This window comes from Triticum dicoccoides, chromosome 7B, assembly GCF_002162155.2.
Source record: "Triticum dicoccoides isolate Atlit2015 ecotype Zavitan chromosome 7B, WEW_v2.0, whole genome shotgun sequence".
Lineage (NCBI taxonomy): Eukaryota > Viridiplantae > Streptophyta > Magnoliopsida > Poales > Poaceae > Triticum > Triticum dicoccoides.
In genome coordinates, this window is record NC_041393.1 from 63,727,590 (window position 1) to 63,741,079 (window position 13,490).

General features: G+C 44.0%; 1 non-coding gene and 1 pseudogene across 1 annotated transcript; both read right to left on the reverse strand.

The window, feature by feature from the left end:
• Positions 1 to 419: 419 nt before the first annotated feature.
• Positions 420 to 493, reverse strand: LOC119342329. The gene has a single exon (XR_005165534.1). It is a non-coding gene; the product is annotated as a small nucleolar RNA SNORD36 (small nucleolar RNA).
• Positions 494 to 684: 191 nt separating this feature from the next.
• On the reverse strand, positions 685 to 764 carry LOC119342331 (annotated as a pseudogene).
• Positions 765 to 13,490: the final 12,726 nt, after the last annotated feature.

Below are 13,490 nucleotides of genomic sequence, written 5' to 3' on the forward strand. Positions count from 1 at the left end.
TCGGTCGGGCCGTGAAGACGTATGACTACATCAACCGCGTTGTTCTAACGCTTCCGCTTTCAGTCTACGAGGGTACGTGGACGACACTCTCCCCTCTCGTTTCTATGCATCACCATGATCTTGCGTGTGCGTAGGATTTTTTTTGAAATTACTACGTTCCCCAACAACCCTAGCATAGCGGATTCTATCTAACTAGATGTTCTATGTGGCTTGGCGACAAAAGCAATCTAAGAATGTTCATGATACCTTCTGGTTGACAAGGTCGAACGCCCTCTTGTGCACCCGCATCTCAAACCGATCCTAGGTGTTGGTACCTATTTTAGCAAAACAGGATAACATAGTTAAACTCTGTTTACTTTCAAATCATCATAAGAAACTACATGACAACAAGATTAGCAGATGACTGATTTGTGATGGGCTGAGTATCAGGTTTAAAAAGCTCGATTTTGAACATCAAATATATCAGAATAATCATATGAATCATCATTTGCTCAGCCCATCTACCAAGTGCAACTACTTCATCATTCTAGGTAAATTAAGATGTTAAATGACTAAAACTAGTAGTATGCTACAATCATATGGTATTGGTTAAAAAATGTGACTACAGGACTACACTTGAACACATCACTTGCAATGCCTACTGGAAGGAGCAAGTGTATAGAAGAAAACAAACATTAGACAGGCTGGCCATCAGTCTTAAAAACCTTGATTTTGTATTCCTCAAAGAGAATCTCAGGAATATGTTGTTGTAGCATCATCTGACCAGCCAATCCATCATTAACACGCATGCACACACAGAGCAGAGAACGATTTGAAATCAAGTGCAAGAATTGCGGTAGCACATATAACTAGCATGTTATGGTTTGTGGGTGATGGGGAAAATGCATGTGAAGTGCATAAATCATAGAGGGGTGTGTACAATACACACCATCTTTGACAGCAAGCAAAACAGACAGGAATAGAGCATGTCAACTACTGTAAAGCACAATCACTAGCATCATGGTGAGAGCAGTTTCCAGACGCCAACCATTCTTCTTGCAGGTGCTGGACGCCCCTGCCTTGTAGCGTGAGTGGAGGTAGCACGCAATCTGCACCAACAAAGCACCAAAAACAACATCAATCCCCTGTGTCACAGTCTCACAGACAGCCAAACCATCTTAATCCTAAAAACAAAAAAGGCATCAGCACCACCGAGGAGGAGGACGCACCGAGATGAAGGTGAAATTCTGGGGCGGCGTGCCGACGCCGATCTCCCTGAAGTATAATCTGTTTCATGTAGTTCTTGAGCGACACGATGTCGCCCTCCTCCTCAGAGCAGAGGGTGCCGGCTACGCCGCCGCCGAGGAGGACGTGCTGCTGTGCATCCTCGCCACCGGAGAGGCGCGTGGTGTTGTGGTTGTTCAGGTTGTCGGGGCGCTTCTTGAGCGTGTTCCGCACCAAGACCTCTGCCTCGGACACCGGGAGGAGGGTTTGTAGCAGCACGGCCGCGAGGAGTGCCAGGTTGATGCCTCTGCAGGTACCCATAGTCGCGATCTGCAGATAATCGCAGGGATTAACTGAACCGTAAGAGGAATTTCGAAAAGTGGTGGTAAATCCTAGTGTGGAAAGTAGCAGAGCATGCTGCGGGTCCATGAGAAGAGAAGCAGTAGAGAGGAAGGGGGAGAGCTCACCATAAACCGAAGAGGATCCCGCCGGCCGAGCTCACGGTCCCTTTGCAGGGAGATGGGGACGAGGAGACGGCGAGGAGATGGGAACGAGGAGATGGGGCGAAGAGGTGGAGACGGTGAGGGTTGGCGGCGAGGGTCGGGCGGAGGCAAGGAGATGGGATCAGCGGCCGCCGCGACGGGATTCACACATGGCTTCGTCTGGGCCGGACCTGGAGCATATGGCGGGACGGGAAGGAGGAGAGCAAGTGCGCGAGGGGGCTCGTGGTCAGCGTGAAGCACGCACGCGCGCGCCGGCAAGAAAGCCGGCCGCAACGCCATGTCCGTGCCTGGACTGGTGGATCTGGGGGGTGAAAGCTAGGGGAAAGGGTGCGTGGCGAAGACGAGGTCACCGGTGGTGGGTGGGGGTGGCGGCGGTGGGAATCGCAGGAGGGGGCTCGCTCTCTCTCGATCTAGACTGGATCGGGATCGGTTCGGTGGGTGGGATCGGGAGGGGAGGGGAGAGGGGATCGCGCGCCGCGGAAGGAGGCCGGGGACAGGGAAGAGGAGGCGGCGGCGACGAGACGAGGACGAGGAAGGAGGAGTACGATGGGAGGAGACAAGCAGCGGTGGAGGAAAAGGGAGCGGGAGTGGCAGCGGCGATGGTGATAAAAGTGAGCTAGGGTTTCGTGGTTTCGTGGGTGGACGAGGATGAGAGGGAGGGGGGCTGCCGTTGGATCCGGGCGCATCCGACGGTGCTAATCCATGATCCGCGTGAGATGGTTTTGGACCAATCAAAACGCAGTATCCCTTGATGATTTTAAGACCATTTAAATTGGTCATAATCGATTGAAAATAAGATGTTAAATCATGTCTTCTATTTGACGGCCTAAGAAATTTATAAAAACAAATAGAAAACAAAAAACTTTGCATTGTGTCACCAAGTGTGACCTACTTTTCAGTAAGAATAACAAACTTTGAATAATGCAAATATCATGAAAAAGTGTTCTCAGAAATAAGTTTTTTGTAAGAGAATTATTTTTTGAGAGCCCAAAATGATTTTTTATGAAGAACCTAGCAAATATTTGTTGCAAATTTCGACCACATATATTTTATAAAATCTTAGGTTTTATTTAATGTTTAGTTGACCAAATGGTTGGGTGCTAAAAGCTTTGTTCCACCTCTGGTGAAAAAAGACAAATTTCCGCCGATTCAGCAGGAAACGGGTCAAATTTGAACTGCAACTGGCTCATAGTTTGCTCTTTATTTTTTCCAAAAATCATTTCTAGGTACATAAGTATCTGTTTAATCAGAGAAACACCCAAGAAAAATCCAAGATTCAACCACTAGCTTGGAACGGTCATGCCTGCCGTTTTGATAGCATTTTGAAGCGGGCATAAATAATTCAAAAAAACAAAAAAATGGAAAACCTCCGCATTGTTTCATTATATGTGACCAAGTTTCCAGGAAAAATAATAAACTTATAATACGGCAATTATTTTAAAAAAATGTTCTCATAAACGAGCTATCATGCGTGAAGATTCATGCCTTTCATGCCAAATGATCAATCTTATGGCCACATTCATGGCATAGTTTATTCAAATAATCTCATATTGTACAAAGTGGTGCATCTTGGAATTCCAAACAATGTTGGCTAAGGGAGTTTTCATTTTCTTTGCACGGAAAATTCATTTTCCATTTTCCGAGTGCCCGAAATGAGTTACAATATATTTATTGCAAAATTGGACCAAATCAATTTTATAAAATACTTGGCCATATTTAATGCACAATTGACCAAATGGTTGGGTGTCAAAAGTTTTGATCCACCTCTCGTGAAAAAGACAAATTCCTGCCGATTAAGTTGGAAGCGGGTCAAATTTGAACTGTGTCTACCTCATAGTTTGCTCTTTATTTTTTCCAAAAATCATTTTTAGGTACATAAGTATCTATTTAATCAGAGAAACATCAAAAGTTTTCCAAGATTCAACCACTAGCTAGGAACTGTCAAGCCCGTCGTTTTGACCGCATTTTGAAACGGGCATACAAAATTCAAAAAGAATCAAAAAATTGGAAAACCTTCGCATTATGTCATTATATGTGACCAAGTTTACAGGAAAATAATAAACTTGTAATATGGTAATTATTTTTAAAAAGTGTTCTCAGAAACGAGCTATCATGCGTGAAGATTCATGGCTTTCAAGCCAAATGATCAATCTTATGGCCACATTCATGGCATAGTTTGTTCAAATGATCTCATATTGTGCACAATGGTGCATCTTGGAATTCCAAACAATGTTGCCTAAGGGAGTTTTTATTTTCTTTGCACGGAAAAATCATTTTCCATTTTCTGAGTGCCCGAAATGAGTTTTTTTTTGTGAAGGACCTATAATATATTTATTGCAAAATTGGACCAAATCAATTTTATAAAATACTAGGCCATATTTAATGCAAAATTGACCAAATGGTTGGGTGTCAAAAGTTTTGATCCACCTCTCATGAAAAAGACAAATTCCCGCCGATTCAGCTGAAAGCGGGTCAAATTTGAACTCTGTCTACCTCATAGTTTGCTCTTTATTTTTTTCCAAAAATCATTTCTAGGTACATAAGTATCTATTTAATCAGAGAAACATCAAAAGTTTTCCTAGATTCAACCACTAGCTAGGAACTGTCAAGCCCGTCGTTTTTACCGCATTTTAAAACGGACATAAAAAATTCAAAAAAAATCAAAAATTGGAAAACCTTAGCATTGTGTCATTATATGTGACCAAGTTTCTAGGAAAATTAATAAACTTGTAATATGGTAATTATTTTAAAAAAATGTTCTCAGAAACGACCTATCATGCGTGAAGATTCATGGCTTTCAAGCCAAATGATCAATCTTATGGCCACATTCATGGCATAGTTTGTTCAAATGATCTTATATTGTGCACAAGGGTGAATCTTGAAATTCCAAACAATGTTGCCTAAGGGTGTTTTCATTTTCTTTGCACGGAAATTTCATTTTCTAATTTCCGAGTGGCCGAAATGAGTTTTTTTAAGGAACTACAATATATTTATTGGAAAATTGGACCAAATCAATTTTATAAAATACTAGGCCATATTTAATGCACAATTGACCAAATGGTTGGGTGTCAAAAGTTTTGATCCAACTCTCATGAAAGAGACAAATTCTCGCCGATTTAGTAGTAAGCGGGTCAAATTTGAACTGCAGCTGCCTCATAGTTTGCTAATTATTTTTTCTAAAAATCATTTTTAGGTACATAAGTATCTATTTAATCAGAGAAACATCAAAAAAAATTCCAAGATTCAACCACTAGCTAGGAACTGTCAAGCCCGTCGTTTTGACCGCATTTTGAAACAGGCATAAAAAATTCACAAAAAATCAAAAAATTGGAAAACCTTCGCATTGTGTCATTATATGTGACCAAGTTTACAGGAAAAATAATAAACCTGTAATATGGTACTTATTTTAAAAAAGTATTCTCAGAAACGAGCTATCATGAATGCAGATTCATGGCTTTCAAGACAAATGATCAATCTTATGGCCACATTCATGGCATAGTTTGGTCAAATGATCTCATATTGTGCACAAGAGTGCATCTTGGAATTACAAACAATGTTGCCTAAGGGAGTTTTCATTTTCTTTGCACGGAAAATTCATTTTCTATTTTCCGAGTGCCCGAAATGAGAATTTTTGTGAAGGACCTACCATATATTTATTGCAAAATTGGACCAAATAAATTTCCTAAAATACTAGTCCATATTTAATGCACAATTGTCAAAATGGTTGGGTGTCAAAAATTTTGATCCACCTCTGGTGAAAAAGACAAATTCCCGCCGATTCAGTAGGAAGCGGGTCAAATTTGAACTGCAGCTACCTCATAGTTTGCTATTTATTTTTTCCAGAAATCATTTCTAGTTATACAAGTACCTATTTAATCATAAATACATGGTTTGGTGGCGATACGTCGAGGTTTGGATGGTGGCCAAGGCCCCCAACTCTAGAGCGCGTAAACTCGCATATGCCCGCCGCGTGGTCACCGCGTGACCGTGGTGTTGCCATGTGTTCTGGGCGGCCTAGGCATGTCTAGTGGGTTGGGCACTCCCCACGTAGGTGTTAGGAAGAAAATCACAACATAAGATTCTCACGAGGAGACCGATCGATGCTCAAACATGAATAAGCAGCCAAGTGTTTGATTAGCGGTACAGGAAATGCACATGGCCAATGGTGTGAGTTTTGGCTGGATGATCAATTACTAAGAAGGTCGTCTTCACAAATTTTCAGCTCAAAAGGAGGAGCCTAGGTGGTACTTGCTTTGCAAAGTACCACACTGGACATAAATACGAATGTTGAAGATGGGCTCAAAAAATGAATGAATTGAGCTGGCATTTGGTGGAGGATGGTTATTTGGGCATAGGAAAGCATCGTAGAAAATGTATACCATTTGGACATGCCAAAGCGGTACTTCCTTCATAGTGTTTTTCTGAACAGAATAGGAAAATGAATATTTTTAAATTATTTTTGAACTAGGCAAGGAAGGTTTTTTTACATATTTGACGAAGATATGACCCAAAGAATTTATGAGATTTTTTTGGGAATTTTGGGAATGACAGAAATATAGGTTGCTTCACAACCTAGGGCAAAAACTGCCACATGGACATGACACATAGGCAAAACTGATGAGGTGGCGCCTAGTCATAGCAACCCACCACAATTTACAAGGTTGTGACCATCTATATTGGTCATGATCAGCTAGAAATAAGGTAGCGGACCAATGCTATCTGCTTTATGATCATTTCGTGTAAGAAAATTACGACCTTTTTGACCAAAATGGTCGTTATAGTTTAGGGTTTGGAGCCCCCGAACAGCTTTTGACCAATTGGTCTGAAATGGTCATAGATCTATGACCAATTCTTCCAGGGTCACTGACAGAAGGTCACTAGTTGACATATTTCTTGTAGTGGCGGTGTCTACATACTATTCTGCAGCAATCTCATGCGGCTCCACGAGGTCGGTGTTCACCAAAAGGTCTTCGGGAGGGTTCATCTCTCGAGATCCGGTTGCGAACTTCAGCGATGAGATGAAAACTATGGATCAAGCCTTGACACAGACGTATGGTTGTGCAGCGTGGTGATTGCTTATCGCATCTAGCTGTTGGGATCGCGAAAAAAGTGGGGGCGACAACATATGAGTGGTTTCGATGGAGCTACGCGCACCATATCTCAAGCTCTAGGGTGAAAGTTTAGGTCTGACCCAAGTTGGACATGTCCGGCGATGGCGATTCTTTTTTGCATCGTTACCTTGTTGACGACATTGTTCCGTCTGATTCTTCCGATGAAAAGGCACGATTCTGCCCTTTGAGGTTGGATTTGGTGGCAACAATGCTTGAGCGTCACTGGTTTATATGAAATCATCCGGTTTGCAAGAATTTCTTCCAGTTTATTGAAATCCAATATATGTAGGCAAAGTTGGATGGCCAGCTCCATATCAGTGTACAATTTAGTTGAGTAAAATACCTTAGAGGTCATAAAGATATTCCAAATGTGTTATGTAGGTCTTGAAAGTTTGAAATCGTTAACCGCGGGGTCCTAAATGTGTGTAGGTTGTTTGTGGTGGGTCATAAAAGTATTCCAAGTGTGTTAAATAGGTCGCAAAAGTCGTGGGTAAAATACACATATAAGAACCCGCGGTGAGCTTGACACATTTATAATACTTTTAAGACCTCTGAGTGTATTTTACTCAAATTTAGTTTAGCGCCATTTGGTACAGTCATCTCACCTCTTTCGGGTGCGAGGAACAGTACGTGCGTGCTGCCACCATCAACGGTGACATGAACAGGCAATCACTGCAGCAGAACCTATCCTACCAGCAACAGCGACGGGATCAACGTAGCAGTGGAGGAGGAGGTCGTGCACAGAAGCAAGTATACATCATGAGCAAGAGACCGACCGACCGGACGCACATAGCAGGACCGGTTGGTTTCCATCACTTCGCGACATGAATACGCCCCGAACCTTAACTCCCGGAACCGAAAACGTAGTGCTCTGCTCTCTCGCCTCCGTTGACACGGACCATGCGGCACGGGGGCAGCAGTGGCGCTGACGCTCGTTCCCACCCGAGCAGGTACCAATGTCGGCGAGTACGACCTGGAAACATACGGGGCCGCCTGGTTACCGTCGATCCTGCAGGCCACGTCGTGACGCAAGCAATAGCTGCCTCCGCTGGCTGCAGTATTTGGTTTATGATGAAACTGTTGCTCCTTGCTCCTCTAATGCTGTAGCTCACCAGCTCCTTTTTGCTTTCCTATTACTGCCATATCCCGTTGGGAGTCATTGCTTGTGTTGTGCGGCGCTTTTCGGACAGGCACATGTCCGAGCTGTTGGGTAGGCGATTGTTTCGCAAGGCAAAGCACAGTCCATTTTAGACCCGCCGTATGATTGGGATCCAACGGTTCACCTCCTCCTCCCTTGGTCCCTCGCGAACCACCCCTACATAGCCCATCTGGTTGTCTCCCTCCCGTGGCTGCCCGCTACTACTGGTGTCGCCACCCGCCCTCACAAAACCGTGGCCACAAAGCTGTCCCACCACTAACCCTTTAACCCCACCGCACCGTAACCGTCCTTTACTTCTAGGTATCGTGAAAAGTTTTGCCCTCACCTCCATCGTCGTCATCACATTGCCTAAATTCCGCTTCATTGCCGCCTCTGGCTCGGTCCAGACTCGCATTCGGCATTGTGCCGCTCCAGTCCATGCTCTCGTCGTCTCTAGCTAGCATGAGAATAATTCAAGGCCATCATTAATCTGTTGAGGACAAGCAATCACATCAACATAAGCAACGACATCGAGATTTGTTAACGAGATTCACCATCATGTCTATATCTCGAAGCATGATTACGCACACCTCCTCATGTTCCAATCACACAATACAAAATCGGCAATAAGCCGTCAAGGCCACGAGACAGTGCTCTGGCGATTCTCGCCACAGCCGGTCTGGTCACCCTTGCCACGGGCTCTAGTACTATCCCTCTCGTGATATCTATTTTAGCCTACAATTTATGTCTAGTCTACTTAGCTATCCGGCAGTGTCCTTATATAATAGACTCGGGTTACATGAGTCTGACTTCAATACATAATCCATAGCTAATTACAAGTCCAACTGTAGCACAATTCGTACACCTAATATTCGTCATATATTAGAATCACTGGCATCACAAACAAATCGCAAGGTTGAGAAATCTATCGTGATTTCTTGAAATGACATTCCTCCATGTTGTAAGATAAATCGTAATTTTGTCTTATCCTCTAGTTAGTTGAGTCAAACTAATATTGTCTATAAAAAAGGATTTAACGTCGCGTGATCAATAGATGCAGATAATGGAGGTGCGCACCTCCTTTTTTAGAATTTATTTTGATAACTACAAGGTATGAAAAAAGATCTAAAGAAGCCAACTAAATGCAACTCAGATGGTTAGATTCCTCCCGGTGAAATCAACCCACCGGCTTCATGTCCTAGACTTGGCATGAGTGTACGTGATTTTTTTGAATTTATTCTTGACTTTTCGGATGCACGTTTGGACATGAATGGATGTGTGCGTTCGTGTACATAGGGGGAGCGTGTTTCTAAAAAGAAAACTCGAGGAAACACCTCCAGCCAGTTTGTTGAACCGAGGTTGCTAGCACGATAGCTTTGCATGCAAAGGTCATGAGAAAGTGCTGCATGTTTCTATGGGGAATTGGAAATGGGGTGGGGATCGTGAATACTCAATTGGGTGGAGAAGCAGGGACCGACAACACAAAGCCACACGGGAGGGATCACCTTTTTTCTAAAATGAAGGCCAGTCCAGTCCTGATGCACAGTCGCGCACAAGGTCAGCAGAGGCACGCCGGAGCACAGTGGTTGCTTTCTCTTGCCCTCCTCGTCCAAACACGAGGACATCCTGGCCCCCCTCATCCCATGGCCCACCCCTGTCCTGCGTGCGTTTAATGGGGCGCGTTCAGCCACTCCATCTCTCCGGCTCCGTGTTAAATTGGACGTGTCATGTTTCCTCACTCGCGTGGGCGTCTATAAGTTTTTTTTTTTTGAGAATCTGGGCGTCGATAAGTTGATGAGAGAGTTCATGGCAGCAACGTATGTGAAGTCTACGAACTCGTGGGCCGCCATAGCCAGGGCTTTCGTGATGTTTGCCGAGTCACGGATGCACGTACCGGCAGGAGAGGGGACAAGGAAAACGAAGTAAAAGCAGTGTCCTCCACCACGAACCTCCGTTTCGGGTCTCTCACCGTCCCAGTCGCCGCTGGTAATCATGGAGTATCCCCGTGGAATCATACAGAGACGAGGCAATGTATGCGAGAAAGATGCAATGATGTTACGAGCGAGGATGCTTGGTACTGCAGTTGTTTGAAGTGTACCTTGAGAACAAAAATAAAGTACTAGTAGCCTCGTCGTCAGTCTGTTAATCTGTTTGGTCCAATACGGCCCCCAAGCTTTTGGAGGTCGGAGACGATTAAGCACGTGGTTTTTAATTGACGTTTTTGTCGTCTTGTATAGTGCATTGCTAGCTAGCTAGTCAGAGCGACGAATATGTTGCATCATGGGTGCGTGAGGATCACAAACACGTACGGGAATATAGCACATGTGAATTATTAGGTGCAAAAGACAAAGCTTGTCAAGCTCTATGGGTTCGAGATCTATTGGCTACGGACGAGACAAGCACACATCGCCAGCACGTACGTAATGTACGTCCTGTTAGAATTAATGGGCTAGGCCCATAGCAATTTCTGAAATCTCAAAGCCCATGTGTAAAATGGCAAGTGGTGGTGCTAAGTTTAGTCCCACCTTGGAAGTTGAAGAAGAGTTGGACCTCTTTATATAGTGGGTTCTCTCCACCACTCTAAGTGGTGTGTGAGAAGAGAAAGGAAAAACCACACGCGCGCGCTCGCCTCGCCTGGGCGGGGCGTACATGCGACATACGTGTGAATGGTCCGCCGAAATCCGGTCCGTTTTGATTTCTTGTCCGGTAAGTATACGAATTAGAAACCAAGTCGGTTTGGGATTGTGGTCGCGACACAATACCGCCTCTGGTGCTAATATATATACAGCTACGGCCAGAGACATACCGAAAAACATCTAGGGTTTTGCCTCATCTCACAACTTGCGCCGCCATTGTAGTCTACTCCATCCCAAACGCCGGCGTGCATCGGCGCGTGGGAGAGCAGGTCTCCGGAACCGTTCGTCTTTGCGATCCTGCACCGGGAGAGGACGAATTAGGTTTTTGGGAAGCGCTGTGCGCGGCTGCTCAAATTCGTCATCACGGGTCGTCTTCCGTCCAAGTCGGGCGGTGCTACTCATCGTCGTATTCATCGCCGTCAGCAGCAGATCGTCGCCAACATCGTCATCAACACTGTCGCACCCATAATAGCTAACGATCAGTACGTCCAACATCCTTTGTTCATGTCTGTTTCTACAGCTATTGTTACGTGCGTGCTGCTGTTATGCATGTCTTGCTGTTCTTCTAGTTTGCTAGATTATTGCATGCTAGTATCTCTTCTAGTCATGAATTATTTACTGGAATTAATCATGAACTTGCCTAATATTGCAATAATCCAAAAACCTAATTGTAGGCAATTTCCTGAGTTAATTATGGCTGGATTCGCTGATGCACTGAGGCCGGATAAGTTTACCGGTGTGCACTTTAAGAGGTGGCAGGTGAAGACCACGCTCTGGCTTACTGCTCTGAAAATTTTCCACGCTAGTGTTGGTGCTCCAGAGGGAATGACTGACGAAGATCGGAGAAAATTCCAGGAAGCCAATACTATGTTTGTGGGATGCATTCTGAGTGTTCTTGCTGACCGTCTGTGTGATGTGTACATGCACATAAACGACGGAAAAATTCTGTGGGATGCACTGAATGCAAAATTCGGTGAAACAGATGCAGGCAGTGAACTGTACATCATGGAGAGTTTTCATGACTACAAGATGGTGAATAACCGTTCTGTGGTTGAACAAGCTCATGAGATACAGTGCGTGAAGGAACTTGAACTCCTTAAATGTGTTCTACCCGACAAATTCGTGGCTGGGTGCATGATTGCAAAGTTGCCTCCTTCATGGAGGAATTTCGCCACAACTCTGAAGCATAAGAGACAGGAGATATCAGTTGAAAATCTGATTGCATCTCTTGATGTTGAAGAAAAAGCTCGGGCTAAAGATACCACTGAAAAAGGAGGTGAGGTTCAGCCTACTGCTAACATGGTGCAGAGGTACCCACAGAACAAGAACAAAGGGAAGAACAAACCTGTTGTCAACAAGCCTACCAAGACTACTACCTTCAAGAAGAAGAAGTTCAACAAGGCTGAGCTAGAGTGCTACGCCTGTGGGAAGCCTGGACACTTTTCCAAGGAATGCCCTGAACGTACAGACCGCAGAGGGAAAACAAGCTCCAAGACTGTCAACATGGTGACCGCTAGCAATACTGATGGGTATGGTAATTTACCTATTGTGCTTTCGGTATTTCAATCATCTTCGTGGTGGATTGATTCGGGTGCTAACGTTCATGTGTGTGCTGACATCTCCCTGTTTACTTCTTATCAGGTCGCAAGGGATTCTTCCGTCCTAATGGGGAATGGGTCACATGCTTCTGTTCGTGGCATTGGCACGGTGGATCTGAAGTTTACTTCGGGAAAGATCGTGCAACTAAGGAACGTGCAGCATGTCCCTACTATGAACAAGAATCTAGTTAGCGGCTCCCTTCTATGTCGAGATGGATTTAAGGTAGTTTTAGAGTCCAATAAAGTAATCGTGTCAAGATTTGGACAATTTATAGGAAAAGGCTATGAGTGCGGAGGCTTGTTCCGCTTTTCTCTTTCAGATTTTTGCAATAAGTCAATAAACCAAATTTGTGCTAGTGTTAATGATGATGCAAGTATTTGGCACTCTCGTTTATGTCATATTAATTTTGGTTTAATGTCTCGGCTATCCAGCATGAGTTTAATTCCAAACTTCACAGTTGCCAAAGGTTCTAAGTGCCATAGTTGTGTGCAATCTAAGCAACCTCGAAAGCCTCATAAGGCTGCCGAGGAGAGAAACTTGGCGCCTCTAGAACTCATACATTCTGATCTTTGTGAGATGAATGGTGTGTTGACAAAAGGTGGAAAGAGATATTTCATGACTTTGATTGATGATGCGACTAGATTTTGCTATGTTTATTTGTTGCAAACTAAAGATGAAGCATTAGACTACTTTAAAATCTATAAAGCTGAAGTTGAAAATCAACTAGAGAGAAAGATCAAGCGTCTTAGGTCCGATCGTGGTGGAGAGTATTTTCCAAAAGTTTTTGATGAATTTTGTGAGGAACATGGTATTATTCATGAGAGGACGCCTCCCTATTCACCTCAATCAAATGGAGTAGCCGAGAGGAAAAACCGCACATTGACTGACTTGGTGAATGCCATGTTAGACACTGCTGGTTTATCTAAGGCATGGTGGGGGGAGGCTCTATTGACTTCATGTCATGTCCTGAATAGAGTTCCCAACAATAATAAAGAGAAAACCCCTTATGAGGAGTGGGTTGGGAGAAAACCATCACTTTCTTATTTGCGCACTTGGGGATGTTTGGCAAAGGTCAATATTCCTATTCCTAAGAAACGCAAACTTGGACCAAAGACAGTGGATTGTGTCTTTCTAGGGTATGCTCAACGGAGCATTGCTTATAGGTTTTTAGTGGTAAAATCTGAAGTACCTGATATGCATGTTGATACTATAATGGAATCTCGTGATGCAACATTTTTTGAGAACATATTTCCTATGAAAGATATGCATAGCATTGCTAGATTTTCTTCTGAGATAATTC